The sequence below is a fragment of the Lathyrus oleraceus genome, chromosome 6 (genome assembly GCF_024323335.1).
Source record: "Lathyrus oleraceus cultivar Zhongwan6 chromosome 6, CAAS_Psat_ZW6_1.0, whole genome shotgun sequence".
Taxonomy (NCBI): Eukaryota; Viridiplantae; Streptophyta; class Magnoliopsida; order Fabales; family Fabaceae; genus Lathyrus; species Lathyrus oleraceus.
Genome location: NC_066584.1, coordinates 388,884,716 through 388,905,449, shown reverse-complemented (window position 1 = coordinate 388,905,449; position 20,734 = coordinate 388,884,716). Strand labels below are relative to the sequence as shown.

Genomic DNA, 20,734 nt, shown 5'->3' with positions numbered 1-20,734 from the left:
GATCAACATTCTTCTTTTCCGACACTCTAATAATCTCCTTGTGTTCGTCAACCTCTGAAATAGGAACACCGACAAGCTCAACAAGCTTGATAGTCATGGAAGGCTCAGGTGGAAATGGCAACATAAACTCTCTGACCCTCTCATTAACCCACTGTGTGTAGGCTTCCTTCGCAATGCAGTTCTTCTTACCTAACTCGGCCCTTCCTTGGAGACCAATTTCTCCCTATGCTATGATAATCCTCTTCTGGAACTCTGAGTTGTCAACCCTTTCATACAACACAAACTCCTCTAGCTGCTCGGAATCTGGTTTGTCCAACATTGGGTAACCCAACTGATGTAGCACCAATCTTGTATTATAGTTAGTTCCACCTTTTGTACCTAGGAGGGGCACGTTGGGGAAATTACCACAATTGAGGATGATCTTGACATCGTCGTAGCATATAGAATTCCAGGAAATATCTTTAGCTGTGAGGGACATGATCCTTTGGGACCATTTCGGATTTTCCTTGTTGTCAACGAAAGGACCCTTGCTGGTTAGATGCGAAATAAACCATCTATACAACAGGGGGATACAACACACGATGGTTCCTTTCCTCTTTTGATTCCTCACGTGAATAGAATAATAAGTGTCAGCAAGAACAGTAGGAACAGGGTTCTTGGTCACGAAGAGATAGATAGAATTTAAATCTACAAAGTCTTCCATATTCGGGAACAACACAATCTCATATATGATTAAAACAAAAACAGCGTTGAAGGCACTCCAACTTTCAACTTCTACAAAGGTAACAACCTTGTCAACGAGAAACTTCAAGGAAAAACCATGGGTCTCACCCTTAGGTTTAAGGTTAAGTTCTACTTCCTTCTTCCCTATGTGAAGGACTCCAGCTAGATGTTGAGACTTAGGAAGCTCCTTTGTACAGAAAAATGGAACCTGATCCTAAATCTCGATCCCCAAAATGTGTGAATACTCCTCCAAAGTTGGAGCCAACTGATAGTCTTGGAACATGAAGCATCTCAACGGAGGGTCATAGCATTGTACCAGAGTATAAATAACTGTTGCATTGACTTCGGTGTTCATAATGTTGGTGTAAGCCCTAGAGGCCAATACTTTTGGTACTTGTATCGAATTATTTATTAATAATAAAAGGCTTTTTCTTTATTATGTTTGTCTAATAAAGTCCCTAGAATAGATAGTCCATTTAATGTATCAAGTGTGACTTAATCATGAGATCACATTAAATATAAGGACACTATTCTTAAAGTATCCATAGTCGAGCTTTATTGTGAAGTGGGATAACATTAAAGCATTAAGACTATTATGTATATAGACTGATGATCACATATCATGGATCATGGATAAGGAGTTATCAAGTCTTAAACATAGGTATGAATATTAAGAGTAATATTTATACTGGATTGACCCGCTATGAAAAAATACTATATAGAATGTTATGCAAAGTGTCATAAGTTATTCTCATGGTGATAATGGTGTATACCACCCTTCTACCTGAAACCACTATGGACCCTAGATGTAGTAGAGTCAAGTGCCTTATTGCTTATCAAACATTGTCCGTAACTGGATGACCATAAAGACAGTTGATGGATACTCCACGAAGCATGCTAAGGGACATGAGTGACCTAGATGGAATTTGTCCATCCTGCGTAACAGGATAAATGTCTATGGGCCCAATATTGAACTGTACAAGGATGACACGGTTTATGCCTTATGTTTAATATAGACATACGGGCAAAAGGGTAATTGTACACATAAGTATTATCACAAAAGGATTTGTCAGATCACATGACATTTTCATGTCTTGGATAGAAGTGATGTGTTGCTAGATACCGCTCACTGTTTATTATGTTAAATATGTGATTTAACATAATTGCCAATGCCGCGAAAACCTACCGGGTCACACACAAAAGGGCGGATTGATGAGAGATAGAGTAACTAAGGAATACCGTAATGTACGGTGCACTTAAGTGAATTGTAGAACATCATAAGGTACGGTGTACTTAAGTAGAATACGAAATATGGTAAGGTACCACGCGCTTAAGTGATTTTGGCATATTATAAGATATGGGCCACATACACTTGAGTGGGCTTTTTAGCTTGCAGCCCACACAAGTGGTTCTATAAATAGAACCCTTGTGTAGAAGCATTTGTGCAGTTGTAATTTCATTTCTCTCTCTCTTTCTCTCACTCTCTCACTCAATGCCTTCATTCGTAGCAGCTAGCACTGAGATTGAAGGAATCCGTTCGTGTGGACTGAGTAGAGGCGTTGTCATCGTTCAACGTTCGTGATCGCTCCGTAGATCTGCATCAAAGGTTACAATCACCACAAGAGGTAACGATTCTATCACTGATCATGCCCATTCGTAAGGATCGCTAAAGGAGAAATTTTAAATTTCGATGCGTTATGGATCACTCTTCTCCTTCACATAATACATAGAAGATTACCATAGGTATTCTTAAAATTCTCTTTGTTGTCAATAATCAAACGAGCTCCCAATCCTCTCAGAGTCTTCAAAGGAGGTTCCACAATCTTGTAACTATGAATACTTCTTCTGGTAGGATCCATTATCTTTAGATCACTCAAACAAAGACTTGTCTCTTGAACTCCCTGGAAATGTACATGCAAAAATTAATTTAAAAATGATGTAATGGTATGCAAGCATCATAGATTCAACAGTATAATTTGGAGATTCTGGATAATCTGGACATATCATACAATATAAGATTAAAGGTCTGGTATGACCTAGAAAATATGGGTAACGTGTCCATGTAACTCGGTATAGGATTAAAAATGTGATATGATCTGAGAAATATGGATAACATAACATGTCCATGTAACTCAATATAGGATCAGAGGTTCGACGTATATAAGAGATCAATGGTATGAAGGGTCTTGGTTTTCTGCAAAAAAAAAAAACAAATAGCCCTTTTCACAGGTGTGTACCATTCCTCAAAGGTGGTCCCTAAAAGGTCTCCCAAAGTCATTGACTCAAATTAGAATACCCTGTCGTAGCAAATTCTCACAGGACAAAAACACTTCAAAGTGAATCTAGTCTGGGTGGGGTTCTCGTGACAACCCAATGCGCAAAAGTAAGCCAACACGACTATCCACGAGTCTATCTTGTGTGTATACTCAAGCTCGGGTGTAGAGATTCTCTCATATAGTATCATCCCATCCCAACAAATAATATGGCAGATAATATCCAGAATATAACAACATATGAATATTTAAAGCAGTAAAGAGATGCAATAAATAACATAAATAATGTGAATAACGCAATAAAGATAAACACCAAAAACATGCAAAGAAAACAAACAAAATTGGGCTCGACCTGCTTAGGAAAGAGTCGTCAGCAGAGTCGCCAGCTGAAGCTACGTGAATTATACTCGAGTGCATTGCACGCTCAAAGATACAGCAAATTCACCATCAAACTTTATTTATTCCCGAAGGAAAGGGAAATCATCGATAAAACCCAGGGAAAATAGAAAAAGGGTAAGGAAATGGGTTATGCAAGGGGAAGGTATTAACATCCCTCACATCCATGGTACTCCATGGGAACCGTTTTGAATGTTCTTCGCAAGAATGGGTGTTACTATCTGAATATTACTCGCGAAAGGGTGAAGGGTTAATGATGATCAAAGAGAAAAAAGGCAATAAATAATTGTGCTTGCAAAGGATTTAGGCCCTTGTGCCTACGCATTCTCATTTTGCAATGAGAAAGTCAGAGCTCTGTAGTTCGAAGAACTAAGATGGATGTATTAGTTGTTTTTGATGGAAAATATTAGCATTCACGTTCTACTATCAACTTGCTTGTATGCTTGAGGACAAGAGTCTTAAGCGTGTATTTGTTTGCGATAGAATGGATGATCTCAGATCACACTCTAGCAATTAAACATTGCTTGCTACACATGAAGGCATAAACGTCATCCACTGTAGAACGAAAGTAACGCGTCCTTTCTGAAAAGGTTTTAAACTGAAAATGAATCCCAAAGGTAAAACTGAGTTTGATGAGGTGAGTTTGATTTTATTTTGAAAAAAGAGTCATGATTTAAATTGCACTAAAGTTTATGAATGGAGATGAATACAGTGAACAACTGGGTCATTCGTCCTGTACCCAAAGATATTCAGAATGAGGATAAGAATTCTCCACTCTCATCCCTTCTCCATTACTTAAGGCTTGTAGCGTATAATCCTAATCGTATGGTTAATTGTTTTTTAGTTTATTCATAAAAATGGTTTTAGTTTTACGGAGAGAACAAAAGGAGAAGAAGAAACCCTGGAAGGTTGAAATATGATCTTCAGCCTGCATCCCATATCTGTGTAGAAATACTTATCAATTATTTGATTTAAATTGCACTAAAGTCTATGAATAGAGATGAATACAATGAGAAAATGGGTCATTCATCCCGTACCCAAAGATACTCAGAATGAGGATAGGAATTCTCCACTCTCACCCCTTATCTATTACTAAAGGTTCATGACGTTCAATTTGCATCATAACTGATGAGTGTTGAAGTTGAATTTCCTTGCAGCTTCCTGTGATGAAAGGTTATCCTTGAAGAAAGAAGACTTGATAATTAACTTGAATCAAATTGTGCTAAAGTCTGTAAGTAGAGGTGAATACGATGAGCAACTGGATCATTCGTCCCATACCCAAAGATATTCAGAATGAGGATAAAAATTCTCCACCCTCACTCCTTTTCTATTACTTAAGGCTCATGGCACACAACTTGGCTCATGATTGACAAGTGTTGAATAAACCTTTGTAGTGCTTGAATAGTAGTCAAGTGTGTCTTGTACTAATTTGAATTACATGAAGTCTTGAATCTTGATCTTTGAATCTTGAAGTCTTGTACAACTCTTGAGATCCAGTATCTAGTACAACTTGATCATAGGACTTTCCATATCAAGTGATTAAGGGCCCTTTGATCACTTGAATAGGCTCAGAGAATTGAGCACTGTCAAAGGATTTAATTGATTAAAATACACTTTGATCAAATGAATCAAACGGGGAAAATCAATTGAAAATTAAAATGAATCATGTACACAGTAATCTAAAGGATTAATCAAACAACTAGAAGATTTCCACAAGCCCTAAACTAAGGGAGCATGCAAATCAGGATTTTCAAAACCCTAGGGGTAAAATGATCATTATTCACAAATTGATTAGTATTGAATTAATTTTTATCAATGAAAAGTCTAATTAAAGTCAATTAAATCTATTCAATTATAATTAATTCTAATATTCCAAGAATTCTATTTAACCTAATATTTCTAAAACTAATCAAAACTAGTTATCCTAATTATTTCTAACATTTCTAAAATTAAGTTAAACTAGTCAACTTTTAATATTTCTAAAATCTATTTAAACTAATCAAAATCTAAAATCCTAATTAATCCAATTAAATCTTAATCCTCTAGTTAAACTAATTAACCTAAGTATTCTAAAACCTAATCTAATTCTAAATCTAATAAATTCTATTAACCTTAATTAAATAAACTAAATAAGAAAATAACTCAAGGGTGCAAGAAGTGGACTCAGGGTGCAAATAGGAAGCATCAGGGCCCAAACGAAGCTCAATTTGGCTTCAAAGGGGGTGCTGCACATGAGAGGTGTGGGAAAAAACTCGTTTGGGCGTTAGGCCCAAATAGTTGGGACTCAAAGAGGCGCAAACGAGTCCAAGCACCGACGACGCTCATGTGAAGCTCAGCAAGGCAGCAGAACATTCCTCACGTTTCACATTCATCACTCTTCATCGTTTTCTTCTCCAATCCATCTCTGCATCTTCGCGTTCAGAACAAAAAACGACCGAATGAAAACAACTCTACAACGTCCGATTGTATCCATCATTCAACCTCCACATTAATTCACCTTTTTGTGAGCTCGGAATTGAAATGGCAGAATAAAAAATGAAGCGAAACAAACTAACCGAATTGAAGTCTCAACACAAATAGGTATTGAATTCTCCTTTTTTTGATTTAAGTTCCCTCTTCTCCTTCTTGAACTTTCTGCCACAGCGTGCGTCGAATCGATAGCGATTATGAGGTTGAGAGAATTATGACATGCGTTTATGCTACGTGAGTTATGAAGAGAGATTGAGAGTGAAGTAGGGGTGTGCAAAAAAACCGGTTATCCATAACGAAATTGGTATCCAAATTGTTCTACTTTTAAAAAACCAAACCAAATGCTAAAATAAAAATTTGGGTATCCAGTTTGTTATCCAAATATAAACCGTTACCCATTATAAAAATTTGGTTTTGTTATTGAGTTCCGAATTTTACTATGCGTTAAATTTTTATATTTGTCTGTTTTCATGTTTTATCACATTATAAATCAATTTTATATTTTATATTTTTTTAAGTTTTATAAAAAATTATTTTAAAAATAAAATTCGATTTTTTTTTTCTTTTCACGAAAAAGATTATATTTGGATTTTTTTTCGAAAAAATTATATTTGATATTTTTTTTCAAATAAAATTATTATTTTCTTCTAAATAAAGAAGATATTTTTTATCAAAATTATTTTGTATTTTTTTCATTCAAAAAAATGTTTTAAAATAAATAATTATTTTATTTTCAAAATTTGTTGATTTTCGATTTTCATTTTTTGGAATAATTTTTTTAAGATTTTTTTTTCAGAATATAATTTTATTATTTTCAATTTTTTTTCTATTTTCTGAATATTTGTTATTTTTTTTCTAAAAAAGATTTTTTTTTTATGTTTTTTAAATTTAAAATAAAATATTTTAAAACCTCTTAAAATTTGTTTATGAACAATTATGAGAGATTTTAGAAGTTTGAACAATTTTTTTGATGAATTATTTATTTTATGAATAATTATGATTTATAGAGATATGATTCATAATTATTTTATTTTATAACCGTTTTTATGTAACACATCATACTTTGGGATTGTTTTTAATCGAGATATTATTTGTGGTGATTATAAAAGTCAAATTTAAAGTAATTTTTTAAAATAAATATTTTTTTATATAAAATAGTTTTATAACTAGTGAAAATAAAAAAGTTAGTTAAAAGAAAATAAAATTATTTTTGATATAAAATTTCTTTTTTAAAAATATAGTTTTAAAAACTGTTTTTTTTATAAAATTGGTTTTGAAATTGATTTTTTTAAGAAAAATAAAAAATTGGTTTTAAAGAAATTGATTTTAAACTGTTTTTTTTAAACTATTTTTGTTGTTGTTAAAAACCGGTTTAAAACCGAACCGATCCACTTATAAACCGGTTTTAAGAAAATAAATTGGTTTTATGAAAATGGTTTTAAGATCCAAACCGAACCATATATATGGTTCAATTTGGTTTGGTTTATGATCCATGCACACCCCTAGAGTGAAGAATTGATTTCTCTATTGCATTCTCGTTTTTTGCTCCGAGCTTTAAATGAGTTACAATGAAAAATGAATGAATGATTTTTGATACGTGATGATTGATTTAAAGGCTCAAATTCTGTTACGAAATGTATGCCTAATTCAAATGTAATTTGATTTGAAATGCAACTATTAGTTACAAATGCAAATTCTGTTAGCAACTGAAAATGAATTTGATTTCTGGAATTTGGTTTGAGGTTAGAGTGTTTTAGGTGAAGTTAATTGGAATGCTGGAATTATTTGGAGTTAGTTTCATTTTATTGGGATCAATTCAGTTAGTACTAATGATTGAAGTTAAATAATTTGTTGATATTACTGACTTAGTGAAATCAAAATTGGTCGATATTATTCTGCTCTGGTACAAGTCTGGTATGATGATGTTAATGCTTGCAATGTGTTAGGGTTGCTAAGTTAGTAATCATTTCCTATTAAATGTTACCGCTATTGTTATATGATAGGTCTATTAGATGGCATGGATCATGGATTGTTATGTTAAGTGTGAAATGAAATTGCCAAGTTATTTTCCTGCTAAAAAATGTTGGTTGCTGGTGATATTCAAATGGTGATGCAGGTTGGCTTTCCCTGCTAACTTTCTATAGGATAAATATTCGCTTGATGGCTTTATTGGAAATGCATTGCTCGATCTGTTTATGACCTGATTCACTTGCTGCAGCTTTGGTGCAGGAGGTTTGATGTTTGATTATTAGGCTTGTGAAGTTATTTGGTCTAGGTGGGATTAGTATTGTAATGCAAAAATATTGAAGTTCTGGTATTGGATGTGTAATGTATGATGAAATTTGATTCAAAACATGTAATGTGTGGTTTGGTTTATTTATGAGCTTTGTGTGAATTGTATAACCATCGGTTTATGTGTTGGATTAGTTGGAATTATGGATAGGGAATTGATTGGAATTGTATTAGTTTGAAAATTTAAATGAAAATGGATGTATGGTTGTAATGGAAACATTGAATTTGGTTCATGTAAAATGTATAATGAATTGAAATTGTAATGGTAAATGTGTAAATTGGTCTGAATGGAAGATGGATTTGGTATGGAATTGAATTTAGTTTGGAATTGAATGGTTTGTGTATTGTATTTGTCAAGTCATTTGATCATGTGGCTTATGGTTATGTTTTTTGTGATGTGAAAATGATTATGCATTACAAGGGTTTTGAAATGGATATGTAATGATTTGAATTGATTTATGTAAGTGATGGATAACAAAGAACAAGGTTACTAGGGGCTATGGATGGTAGCATGAGAAGTTGACTTTGGTCAACTGGTTGACCAAAAAGTCAATAGTTGACCAAAAGTCAACTTATGCAAAAATGATGTAAATTTTGTAATTTTTCAGTGCAATGTTTATTGGACAATTTACTTAATGGATCTTGTAAATGCAATGCGTTTCCTATTTAAAATGAATGTGCAAAAATATGAATTCCCATAACCATTTTTCTAATTCAATTCCCCAATTGAAAACAAGTACTATGAATGAATGAAATTGAAACCTCAATGATCATGAAATAATTGTACCAATTGACTATACACTGAACCTTGACACACAATGAGAACAATGAATGAAAATTGCATGATACTTGGACCAAATGATGATGACCATGAAAACCAATAGATGAAGTTATTTATATCAACTGAGACCAATGACAACATGCACTGAAATATGAATGTAAGCCTGCCTTTGAGCTATCACAACAAGCCATGGACTAGGGCTTGTCATGGGCTGAACTTCAAGACCCAAGCTCTTAGGCCTCAAACATCTTTCAATTAGGGTTTTGATGAACCCGAAGTCAAAAATTTAAGCAAGCCAGGCACCTGAATACCAACTATCCCTGATTAAGGTTTTAATAAAAGCACAAAGCTTCACAAGAAACATTTTAAACCATGGGCCCATAATTAGGGTTCAGAAGTCAAGTTAATGCATAGAAGGTCAAACACAAGATCTCACCAAGATCAAAATCAAGAATTAGGGTTAGGATGCCCAGATGAATACCATGGTGTAGAATTCATGGGTCAAGGCCGCAAAGAATTAAGAAACTAGGGTTCCACGCTCATGATGAGCAACACCATAATCTTCAAGAAAAGCCCATGTTTTTATCAACCATAAGCCTTGAATCTATGATGCCTATTAGCAAGTGTTAATTATGAATGAAGGATGCATATATATGAATCTCAAATCATGGGTTAGATGAAAAGTGAAAATGGGAGGGAAAATTTTAGGGTATGACGCGTAGGACATATCTATATCCCCACGGATTTCATTGTCATAGACATTATAGAAGATCCTCACGTGCCTATCATTTTGGGCAGGCCATTCTTGTGTACCGTAGTTACCATCATTGATGTTAAGAGAGGGACTTTGAGTATGGAAGTAGGGATTAAGAGATTAGATTTTATAATTACCACCATGTTTGAGTTCCCCTACACAAAGGTCTCTTGCTATTTGATTGAGGTGGAAAAACAAGAGCCACCCGAGTTGGGAGAAAAAGATAAGCTGGGAGAAAAGGTTGGGAAAGACAAGAAGGTTACAAGAGAGGAAGATGATGGAATGAATGATAAAATGAGTTAGAATTACTTACCACCCTACAAAAGAAAAAAAACGGGAGTGGTAAGTATGGGAAGATGATTGCAAAGTGGGCATGGAGCCTGATGACAGTTTGTCATTACATGATTTTTATGAGTACTTGCAATGAATTCAATGAAATTTCAAGTTAAAGATGAGCTAAATATGACTAAGTATGAAGAAAATGAAAAATTCGAACAAACATAGCAAACTCAAGAAATCATAAAGAAATTGTGAAGAAACGAGCAATTTTCAACATAATTTACATCTTGACGTTTGTCCAGTAAATTGATCACATCTGGAGTTCCGTCACTCGTTTTGATGCTAATTTTTTGCAAAATGAAGCTAAAAGAAATATTTACATTCTGGAATAATCAAGCGCGTGATGGAAAGGATTGTGCGTGATGGAAAAGTATCACGCGTGCGATGAGCTGTTTTTTGGGTTTTTTGGCGCATTTTGACTGCTTTATAAGGGGAATTTTGGTACTTTTTTAGAGGTTCTGCAACTTTACGCGAAAAGTGACAATTTACAACACCATAAGGCATATTTGGAGAGAATTTGAAGCCATTGGAGGCTAATTCTTCAAGGGAATTCTTATGCAAACCTCTTATTAATATTTGGCGTTGTAATTTTGAATTATGAGTAGCTAAACTCCTCTAAGTTAGGTTGTGTTTTGATGAACATGTTTCAATATTGTTGGGCAATATGTTAATTTGACTTTGCATGAATTCTTTGATCTATAATTCTATTTAATTGTTTCTTGTTCATAATGCTTTTTATGTGAGACACTTTTTTAATCTGATTTTGGGCACATATGGAATACTAACCATTAGTCCATGTGTTAGTCCTAGGGTAATTATCATGCTTATGTTGGTTAACTAGGGATAGGAAACCCCAAATAGTGGCTAGTGAATTAAAGTTATGTTACATCGCATAATCCTGCTTACGCTAGTGGACTAGGGATATGAAGCTCCGAGTAGTGATTAGTGAGCTATGTCGCAAGGGATTGGTTATAGCGGTTATGTTAATTCGTCGTGGAATTATAGTGATGAGATTATTCATTTAAGGCAACAAACACCAGCAATAGAGAAATATGGGATTCTATGCACAATCTGACTGCTTTAGTAAAAACTTTAGAACACTTTATTTCATTTTCTCATTCAAAACTCGAAAAACCCCTTAATTTAGTATTTTATACGCATTGCATAATATTGTCTTGTTAAATAGAAGTCCCTATGGATTCAATATTTTTATCACTGCGATATTGTCGGTACACTTGTCGATAAGTCATAAAATACCTAAGAAGAACTATTAACCACCTTGAGGGTTTATACACTCAAGATCTTCAAGCTTAAACAATGTTAAACAAAGCGTTGTGTGGGAGGAAACCCACATTTTTATAATTTAACTTGTATTTTATTGTTTTTGTAGGGTTGAATAAAAGGGAGACTTAAGAAAAAACCATGAAAGGAAGGAAATTTTGAGAATTGATCAAAGTGCAAACCAAAAACAACAAACCAGGGCCAAAAAAAGAAAGTAAAATGACCCTCATAGAGAAAATAGAGGCTGACACGGCCAGCCCGTGTCAGCCCAAGACGCTTGGCCCCTTCAAAACCACTCACACATAGTAAAAACCAGGGCTGACACGGTGTTTACCTTGGATTTTAGTAAACAAGCGCTAGTCTTCCAAAATTGATACTTTGGTTACATACAGGATCAACTAGATTGATCCTAGGACATTTATGTATAGTTTTTGTTTAAGGTTTGTTTTACTAGTAAGTTCTTCGACGATAATTTTGCAATTAAAAGTAATGCAAAGAAGATTTATGGAAAGTATGAAGAAAGAACATAATTTCGACAGGAATGTAAATGGAATGAAAATGACTTTAATGTAAAAAGATTGACATTGAATGAAAATATGGTGTTTCATACGTCCATATTCTCAGAAAACTCTTTTCTCAATAATACTTAGATACTTCGACTGGTTTTGAGCTTGATACAATATTGAACACCCTGAATCCTAATGCTAAGACTCATATTTATACTACTTCGATAGTAACAGTAACAAATAGTATTTTCTCCAAAAAATGACATGTTCTTGCTTGCATGTGTTTCGCCTTTCATAGGCCTCCACGCGTCCTTTGAAGGAACGGATAAGGCCAAAATATGGTTATTAACCTCATTTTGAATTATCTTCGTCGAACTCATCTTCAAACCATTTCAGAAACTTCTAAATCCTATAACGCTATTTCGACAATATAGCAATTTCCTTGCCAAATTCCAGTCGAAAAGGTTTTGCCTAACTCCCGTCGAAGTCAGCTAGGATTTGTTCCAAATATTTCCTTAAGTTTTATACTTGACTTCTTATATCTTTTTGAGCGTCGAAATTACAGCTAACACGCGACCAAGCCATGTTGCCAGTCTCAGCACGTGTGAGCACCCAGGTTTGTCTTAAAAAAATTCCTTTTCTTCAAATGGGACCCACCACCCCAAAATTTGGCCCAGTCATCACTCATTACACATCCCCACACGCCCCATAAGTCATAATTTTTTACTTTTCTCCAATCATTGTAAAAAATAATCATCTCTCTTCATCTTCAACATCTCTCATCTCCAAACTAAATCCCTATAAACTACATTATCATCCGTAACAAAGCTTCAAACTTTACCACCTTCTATCACCCAAATCCCTAACCCACTTAACAAAACCTTCCCCAAATCATCTTCTAAACCACATACCAAAAACAAAACCTCATTTCCAAGCACTTTGAAAAATTCTTTAAAAATATTCAACCATGGCACCTAGAAAGGCAAATAAGGGAAAGCAATCGGAGAACTCAAGGCCAAAAAAAAGAAGGGGAAACTCATCAAAAGTCAATCCTCATGGCTTCATACTCAGAGGCGAATAATACTGACCTGATACGCTGATGATGAGACCCTTACAACCTTAGGCTTGAAAAATGATGTTGTTTTCTGTTGAATAATGTGGCACTGCAATATCTTATTCATTATGATTTCCCAATTTATGCAAACCTTACCCTAGAGTTTCTTTGTACTCTAAAGCTTAACACTTATAAGGTCTTGGATGGCCCCGCTAATGAAGCTGTAAAACTGAAACCGCTAGCTCGATGAGTTTTTAGTTGCATAATTCGGATATTGTAATCCTGACTGAGACTCTGAGTGATATCTTTCACATCCCTACTGACGGGGAAGGATATGTCTAGAAGACTTTTAACTCAAATCAATTATGGGCGTAGATTGCTGGTGGGACCCCTACATTGCGAAGAGTGCCAAGGCCTCTCACATTCAAAATCCTATTTTTAGATACACTCACAATGCCCTTGCTGACACCTTATTTTATAGAGGAGATAACACAAGGAATTCTTTCCTTAGAGAGATTTATCTCCTTCATGCCATGGTTAGTGACTATTCTATTAATATACCTACTTTTCTGGCCAAACAACTTAGCCGCGTCGCAAACTCCACCGAGGGAGATATAGTTATGGGGGGATTGATTACCCCCATAGTGGAACATGTGGATGTTGCTTTTTGTAAGGACATCGAGCTCCTTATTACGGGACACTCACACTGTGATTTAGAGTCCCTTTTGAAATGGGGATGATTTACCGTGATGGTGAACCATATGGCCTAATAATACAAGGGACGATTGGACTTTACCCCCCAAGTAGGAAAACAAGAATAAGATCTAAGAAAAATTGGTTGTATACTATTCGAAACCCCTCTGATGACGAATTTGATGAGGATGGTTTTCCTAGCTATGAAACTAACCATGCAGGTGGTGTTATAGAGGGAGGAAAAACCCAAGCCCCCTATCTATCAGGAAACCATGCAATAAACTCAATATCATAAGCAGTGGGGATGGATGCACTCAAAATGGAGTATTTGAAAGAGGAACAATAGAGGCAAGGGGCGGAACAAGCGCGATAGGGTGCTATGTGTCATACCCCAAAATTTGCCCTACCCGTTTCATTCTTCATCCGACTTTTGGATTAAGATTCATCTGCACACTTTCATACCAACTACCTGTGTATCATACATTCATATTGACATTGGCAAACATACATCCTAGATTCAAAGTTCTATGGATTGCAAAGTTAAGACTTGTGTATGGATCAAAGCTTAAAGGCTTGGCTTGGCTATTCATCTGAGCATAGGGGATGTGAAACCCTAATTGCATGGTCTATTGAACTATGAGTTCAACAATATTTCATCATGGTATCCCTAAGGACATTCAAACCTTGGTTTCTTGATGACTTAGTTATGGGGCCTTAAGTTAGTTCTCTGGGCCTTATCTTTGCTAATAAACCCTAATAGGGGCTCATATATCGGAGATTTGTCTGTGGGACACCTTGTTTCATTCAAAGACCTTATTTGAGGGGCTTGACTCATGGAAACTCTAGTGAAGGAGGGTATGATCCTAGTGTGCTTTGTGGCTTGACCTTTCATCCGGTGACAAAGGAAACCCTAATTTCTTGACCTTGGATTCAAGAAACTCCATTGTGGCATACCTTAGGTCATCTAAACCCTAAATTTTGTTTATGGGATGTTCCATGTTCATGACTCATTACTTAATCTTGTAACCCTAATTCTAGGGGGCATATGATGTGAGCTTGCTTGTGGGGCCTTGGTGTTTGTCCTTGTTCATCTAATTTACTTTGGGCCATATGGTTTGAGTTTGCTTCTTGAGCCATGATGCTTAATGCTTGTTGCTTGTTTACATGACCTTATTGCCTAACTTGAAACCCTAACTAAAGAGGTTATATCATCTAATCATTGGTGGAATGTATCATGCCTTTGTGTTTGTTGATTCATTTGATTCAAGGCCTTACGTTACTCATGATAATTTACGGCATTGGATGCATTCATATTGCACCTATTCAAGTTTCATGATGTGCATTCAGGCTTATGGTTCATTCAATTCCACAATAGTCAATTTGAATCATTCATTCAATAGCATATTCAATTGCATTGCATTCAATGGCATTTTTGTCTAGGTTGACTTTTTGGTCAATTAGTTGACCAAAGTCAAGATACCAAATTTTGATGTTCCTAAGTTCAGTCTATAGCATACCATATCAATTCATGTCATTTGCTATTTCATTCATGGTCTTTGGTTATTCATTTGTCATTCATGTTTGTTCGAAACTATGTACAATTTCATATAACTTTCATTCATTAGCACTTATATTCATAGAATTTGAAATGGCAAGATAAATCAAAGGTTATTTAGTTTGATGCAAAGTTCTCATTGCATTTGTATGTGAATTACAAAATCCATACTAAAGCCTAGTCCTACATAATTACATGTTACATTAGCCATGAATAGAAGAATCTTCCAAGTCTTGAGATGGCAACCAACACCTTGTTTCTATTGCACTCTGAAAGTCCTCATGTCCACCTGCAATATCATAGCAGCAAGTTTGGTCTTAGTTCATGGTTTAAGTTCCCATCATTTTAGTATGGTGATTCGACCATAGTAAGCTGCAGCAAAACATTCAGAGTTTTCTCAACTAGTTAACATGCTGCAACAAAATATAACAGGAATTTGAATAGCATGATTAGCCAAAACAGTATCACAGCAAGCAGTGCAGACAAATTTCATAAATAATTAACTAACTATTCATAACCTAACATATTTAAAAGACAAATAAACACTCCATAATTTAACTTCAGGTCAGCAACTAACTATTTGGTTATCTCATGACAGTGATATCCAATCAATTCAAAGCTTATCCTACTCTATTTCATAGCAAGTCTATCTCAAAACAACAATTCAACAACTAACTTCAGCCTTGAACCAACTAGCATATTAATTAGTTCTCTAAAATACTAATTGTCCTAACTAAATCATTAATACACCAAACAACACCATTCAATAACAGAATTTGGAATTACTTTTAATTAACAGATTTGGTCATGGTAAAACAAGGCACTGCATTTTGCAATTGATTTTTGGCAGTTGGTTTTATCGCATCAGTTCATAAGCACAACAGTCCACATCATATCTAACTATTTAACAAGACAATGAAATAGTTACCATATTTATATTTAACTAACAATTATCCATACTAGCATAGATTCCATTAAGAAAGCACTGCTTTAAGTAAGCAAGTGGTTAACATTTACATTTTTTTCTAACAACATTTCAAACCAATTGAACCTGCAGATTTTTTAATAAAACCAAAACTGGACTCCTGCATAATTAATAGAATCTCACCCTGCAAAAATTCAAAAGATAACACCTATCACTAACCTACAACAGAGTCTTGAATCCAATTTGGCATTTCAATTTCAATTTCAATTTCAATTTTGTGTGAATCTGAATTTCTAACTAATGATTATGTTTCTAATTAACCGTTCATTTCAGGTAAATTTCCATTTCATTTGCTAACAAACTAATAACTAACTATTCCATTTCACACCAATTTGGCACAAAATTTCATCCGCATTCTAACAGAATTCGGGGAAGGAGAAATCTATAAGTAGAACTCACCTAGTTCATTCTAGAGGATTATTCGATTCATTCTTCACCAAAAAGATTATGAGCTGAAATTTTCAAGTTCTTCTCTCCCTTCATTTTACATCTCCAACCTTTCTCTGTAACACTTAATGCTCAACAACGATTCATCAGTAGTTGCGCGAAGAAGGAAGAAGAGCATAGCGAAAGAGGACCAGAGAATAGTACCTGCCAAGCCATAGAAGAACCAACGCGCCAGAGCTCTGATTCCTCGTGCACAATTAACTCAATTCAACAAATTCAATCCGGTATGTTCTTATTGCTCCATCTCAGTTACACGATGCGATAACGATTCAGGTGATGAAGAAGATGATGGATGCGGATAGATTATGGTGTTGACGTTTCCGATCGTGTTCCGGTGATTTAGAGATGAACTTCGAACTTTTTGAATTGAGAGGAGTCGGGATACGTGGAATTGAAACTCCATAGAGTTCGTAAGTTGTCGCTGAGTTCTTAGGCTGATGATTGAAGAGGTTGCAACATTGGACCTGGATCTGAGTGCTTGGACATGTTTGGGCCTAAGGCCCAAACCTCCTCATTGCACACTCCCTGCCTTGCTACTCACACCCTCCCCTCTTCTTTTAATTAACCCAATTAATTCCAATTAGTTCATCCAATTAATTTAATTACGTTTAATTGATTTGGATTTCATTTTCATTTTCTGATTCTTGTTCTATTTTTGTGTGCATATATCAACTAATCTTTTGTTTAACTTAATTTTTCTATTATGTGATCATTAGGCTAATTAGGTTAGTTAGATGGTTAGGTTAAAATAGTATTTTAGTTAGATTTTGGATCCTATGGCTAATTCCCTAATTGACCAATTTTGGCATATTGACTATTTTGCCCCTAAGTAGAAATATCCTTACTTTTGCATGATCTCCTAATTTAGGTTTACTTAGAACTATTTGATTCAATTAACTGATTAATAATTAGATTGTTGTACATAGCCTAGCTAATTTTTTCAATCCCACTGATTTAGTGTTGACTAAAGGACACTTTGGTCAATCAATCATTTGTAATTGTGTTGTATGCCCTAAGCCTATTCAAGTGATCAAAAGACCTTTGATCACTTGATATTGCAAGGTCATTAGGTTCAAGCTATAGTGGATATGCTGAATCTCAGGAATTCAACACCTCATGGTTCAAATACAAGATCAATACTTCAAAGTCAACATCAATCAAACATAGCTAGCAAAATGGACTACTTCTCAAAGCACATCAAAGGTATCAACACTTGACAAATGCGATTGAAATTGTAAGCCATAAGCCTTAAGTAATGAGGAATGATGAGACGATGTTTCTCCTATCCTTGTCTAGAATGACTTTGTGTACGGGGTGTAGGCCCTAACTATTCAAAGAACTCGCCCTAATTCATAGACTTTAGCACAATTTGAATCAAACAATTGACAAGTCTTCTTAACAGCACAAACATGGCATCATCAAGATCAATAATCAGAAGCCTCTAACAACACCTGTCAATCATGATAAGGGTTACACGCTATGGACCTTAAGTAATGAGGAATGATGAGATGAAGTTTCTCTTACCATTGTATAAAAGTGACTTTGCATATGGGGTGTAGGCCCTAGCTATTCAAAGCACTCGTCCTTGTTCATACACTTTAGTGCAATTTGAATCATGTAATTGACAAGTCTTCTTCAAGAAATCATCAATCATTCAAATACTTCAATAATAGAGCACTTTTTCTATTAACACATTGTGGTTGTACACCCTCTTTCATTCAATTCTTTGACTTGTGAGGTGGTAAAACTTATTAGTTCAATTATTTGTCTTAAGAGGTGTTCAACCTAAAGGTGTGAAAAACACAAGAAATTGGGGGTTTGAATTGGGTTTTAAAAGCAAAATCTTTTTCCAAAATGAAAACTCTACTAACAAGTTGAATAATGGAGAGATAAAAACACAATGATTTTTATCCTGGTTTGCTTGAAACTCAAAGCTAATCCAGTCCACCCGCCAGGGTGATTTGCCTTATACACAAGGACTTAATCCACTATAATTAACATATTACAAGAAACACAAAGAATACCCTTCTTTGTCTTCTCAAGAATCCAACTAAACCTTATTATCCTCAAGGATTCACAAAGAAAAGCTTTCTCTGTCTTCTCAAGGATAACCTCCTTAAGGAATCAAACAAACAATTTGAATACAAGCTTATGTGTTACAAGATACTTCTTCAAAAGCAGATTTTACACAAAAGAATAATAAATACTTAAAGAACACTAAACACAAAAGACGAGGTTTTCACAAAGAAAAATAGATTGTGTAGTTCAGCAGCAATAACGTAAAAGCGAGCGAGAGCAAGAGAGGTTCTTCAAGTCTCCAATGCGTGATTATATAGTGTAAGCATGTGACCGTTGGAGGGAAAAATGGGGAGAGGTCCTTGAGTGGTTGTCCACTGTAGGATGAGAAAGGAATGATATCACGTACGTTCTTTCGCTCATAAAATCAGTGACAAGTGTGATGAATATTACAATCCTTACCCACGAAATCAGGTAGTGGAGAGGTTGTTCGATTTGTACTATGTACTATTTGATCATGTTCCCATTTGATCTTATCTTCGAATTCATTGGCTTCTGATAAAAGACGATTGAAGCATGAAGTGAAGAAATAGAGAGATGGATTCAGAAACTTCAGAAACTTGGGTCAGAACCTTGACAGCGTCAGTAGTCTGGCTTGAGTTCTTCAGAGTCTTCAGAGTCTTCAGAATCTTCAGAGTCTTTAGAGTCTTTATAAACCTCAGTCAGAACCTTGATAACTTCAATCGTCTGTCTTGAGATCTTCAGAATCTTCAACTACTTTACACAACTTCAGAACCTTGTCATTCTTCAGAATCTTGTTGATCAGAGTCACGACCAGAAGCAAAACGACTGAGAGAATATTGCAACAACAACATAGTGTCTTCTCAGAAGCATTCGATGGGTGAGATAACACAGAAGCAGAAAGAACATTGTAGCAGCAATATTGACGTCTTTCAAAACTTCTAATTACAACGCATAAGCGAATTTGGAGCATAAAGTTCAGAAATAGATGATGTTGCACATCATATGATCAGAATCAAAACTGTTTGTTAAAGCTACAAAATAACAAACCATTAGGGTACCAAAATTGTTCTCACACAAATACAACGTTGTTATCATTAAAACTCAAGGTATAGATGCATAACCAAATCTTGTTCTAACAAAACCTAACCTTGGAAATACACTTCTTCTTTACCTTGTGAGGTGGTTGTTACGGTAAATTCATGACCACATTGGTTAGCTCAACGTCAATAAAACCAGAGTCTCCACCGCGCTTTTATTGTTTCCAAAGGAAAAGGGAAAAGTACGAACAAAACCCAAAGATAAGAAGTTTCCAAATCAAAACTAATAAAATGTCAGAGATTACAGGTAAGGGGGTTGGTTACATAGAGGGAAGGTATTAGCATCCAAAGTGTCCTAGGTACTCCTAGGGATCCCTTTTGTGTGCAAGTGTTTAGGTTGAAAAAGATGTTTGCTAAAAAGTAGAATGAGGGGATGAGAAAAGAATTCATTATTTACATTTTTTGTGTTTGACAAGACCTTCGGTCTTATGCCTACGTACCAACATAAAAATGAGGGATCAAAACCTCGTAGTTCATGGTAAAAATTTCAAAGATGTGTGGATTGATTTTAACAAAAGCTTAAAGATCTTTTGTTATCAAAGGGAGAATACTCAGCCAAACATCCACCAATAATGAGGGCTTTACAACATTTAAGGGGGAGGGCCCCAACTTGGATTCAATCGAAAAGTATGCCATTAACAAATGGAAAGTATTACAATCAATATATCATGGAATGGGAGAATTATATCTCAATCAAAGATAACTCAAATCTAAATGCTCTCTTTTGAAAAGTTTAAAAGAAAAGGCACAAAGTGGCCAAAATGATTAGATGAGGTTGTTAGTTCTTTTTGTCTTTTTGAAAATAAGGTCAATATGATTAAGTTCATTTACAAGTTTGATTTAAGAAAATATTTTGAAAATCAATGGCATAAGGCCAAGGTTTCTACTCATGAAAAACAAGTCTAAGTTGAAAACATAAGCAAAGAAGTTTTTGAAAATGAGGAAGAGATTTTGAAATTAAAGAAGGAGGAGGAGGTGAAGGGACTATCCTAGACAAGATTTAAAATTTTAGAGTTGAAAAGATCTAACTAATGGGAAGCATCTACAAG

General features: G+C 34.9%; 1 long non-coding RNA gene across 2 annotated transcripts; it reads right to left on the bottom strand.

Moving 5' to 3' along the window:
• Nucleotides 1–15,210: 15,210 nt before the first annotated feature.
• Nucleotides 15,211–16,982, bottom strand: LOC127092063 (uncharacterized). 2 transcript variants are annotated; one of them, XR_007792071.1, is made up of 3 exons: nucleotides 16,693–16,982; nucleotides 16,501–16,612; nucleotides 15,211–15,488 (listed from the first exon to the last, which is right to left on the bottom strand). It is a non-coding gene; the product is annotated as an uncharacterized LOC127092063 (long non-coding RNA). The 2 variants fall into 2 exon arrangements; XR_007792070.1 differs by having other exon boundaries at nucleotides 15,211–15,405; nucleotides 16,693–16,980.
• Between the last annotated feature and the right edge of the window lie 3,752 nt (nucleotides 16,983–20,734).